Raw genomic sequence first — 2,461 nt, 5'->3', positions numbered from 1 at the left:
GCTGTCCATGGTGCTAAAATATGTCTCGCAGTTACACTGTAGGCAGGGAATTATGTCATATATAATATGCATTCACTCAAAAACAAATAATTGGACTGAAAGGGTGAACCTTTACTCTTACTTAAGAAAGTCTGCATTTTGAAATTTGATTGGTTGTTCAGTTATCAAACAAAGCACGCCAATAACATGTCACCAAATAATGAGGGAGGTTAAAGTGAATTTCCCTCAACTATGAGCTTTTTTTTCTTGTTTAAATATTGTAACTCATTTTAACACCTGTGGAATAAATCAGAATTGTGATGTCACCAAACAGCCACAAGAGGGCGGCAAAGGAACATAAAATGAAAATTCCGAGCTAAAATTGAAAAATGTGGGTCCGTATTTCAAATAAAAATATTATTTCAAATACATTTTATGCTCCAAACAAATTGTTCAAAAACATAAACAACAATATAATATAATGCTATATAGAATCAAACAAATGATATTTGCACAATAGACATTGTTATTGTCTTAATAAAAAAAGACATGTTATAGTTTCAGTGGATCAACTTCTGTCCATTTTTGTAATCAGACTTTTACTTACAGATTTTTTATTAATATTTGTTATCCTTTCACCCCCTCTATCTTTCTTAACCCCCAATCTCTTTATTATATCAAATAATGTGAGATTTGTGCAAACTCTGTGTTTAAGTGTCACACTCCCCCAGCTCATTACTGTGTGCTGACAAATCGCAGACCATATTTGTTCCACAAAACAACTGAAGCAAGTTATTATCTGTGACCTTTATGATGCATTTCTCATTAATGTCTAGACTTTCGAGACAAACTGTTCAAAACTCTTGAGACATCTCTCTTTTCTTTATACTTTGCTCCCAAAAGGCCAAATTGTTTTAATGTTTTTTGCCTTTTTTTACTTGATTTTCTTTAATTTTCTGTCTCTGTTACTTCCTCATTTTAGAGGAATGTTTTTGTTTGTTTGTTAAGTTTCTAAACTCTGACCCATTTAACTTTTAGCCACATAAAAGATTCTGAACTCAACTGATAAATTATTGTTGTGTCAACACATGACAAGTTAGCAAAGGACCTATTTTTAATTGGAATTTTTTGGCACTTTGTTTTTAACAGCCTGTCATAAAACCATCATTTGGTTTCATTGTTTTTGTTGACTCTATAAAAAAATAGATCATATAACACAGTTTAACTTTGAAAATAGTATTTTAGCTCTTACAAGATGAATCCTAAAAGGTTATTAGGTGAAAACCTAACATCCTGTACAGTTGATGACTGATGGAAAGATGATGCATCTCTCAGGACCTGTGTTAGGTCTTTGCACAATTTTTTCCCTATATCTTAAATACATGACATTCAGATACTGATCATCTGCTGCAGATAGTCTTTCTTTGTCCTTCACTTGTTCATTTTTTTAAGTTTAGGCCCAGACTGAACAATATCTAGTCAAGATCAGATTCAAGAACTAGACATGAGTAAAACGGCAGCTAAAGTCTCCCCAAAAACTTTGAAAGATTTTCAGAAATCCTGGAGAACTCTTAATTCAGACTACTTTAAAAGATTACACAAAGGTCCAGCTGCTTGGAAGCGAAATATAAAAAAAAGTGAGGGTTTGACACAGTCTGAAAAAACAAAGTAAAAATGAAAGACTGAAAATTAGAATAGACAAAAACAAAACATCAATTTAGGTCGAGTTTGTTTGAGAAGAACAATTTATTAAACAATGTTACATATACAAAATGTAACTGGTATTTATCACTAATTTGCTGACACTGTACCCAAAAAATAAATGGTGTTTTATCTCCCGCCACTAAGAGGCAACAGGTGAACAGTAATGTTTCTGCTCATGCCTGAGCTTGTTTGTGTGTCAGTCTGTTTTTTAATGAAAGCACTGGACAAATTTTAATGGAGGTTGCAGGAAGTAATCATTAGTTGTACATCTACAAAACTTTTGGATGAGATGGCTTCCATAACTAATCAGCATCATCCAACACAGTTTTTTCAAAGTGAACTTAATTTGACAAAAACTTTATCCCCATTTTTCATTCGATTTTTGTGGTAGCATTTTAGCAAAACTAAAACTTAAACACGGTTTACTTATTGTTTCACTTTTAGGTTAATTTTGCACCAAGTCAAAGTTGTCTGAGACCTTTTTTTGCTCGCCTCTCCTTTGACCCCCGGCTCAGATGTCCTGCAAAGTTTGGCTGTAAACACACGGAGACTTGCGGCATCTGCTCTCTGCTCCTAAATCTGCTGCTCGTCAGCAATTTATCCAGCTCCACCCAACTTCATGCAGAGCTGGAGAGCGAAGTGTCATTGGGTTTGAGAGAATACAAACCTCAAAATCCACCAACCCCCGCACTCAGCTCCCCTCGACAGCTGAGATTTGTTCTGCCCCCAAAGCAGCTGTCTGCCGAGGCAACAGCTGGGCATTTTGGAGGGAATACGG

The sequence above is a fragment of the Kryptolebias marmoratus genome, linkage group LG12 (assembly GCF_001649575.2).
Source record: "Kryptolebias marmoratus isolate JLee-2015 linkage group LG12, ASM164957v2, whole genome shotgun sequence".
Classification (NCBI taxonomy): Eukaryota; Metazoa; Chordata; class Actinopteri; order Cyprinodontiformes; family Rivulidae; genus Kryptolebias; species Kryptolebias marmoratus.
This window is presented reverse-complemented; position numbering follows the sequence as displayed.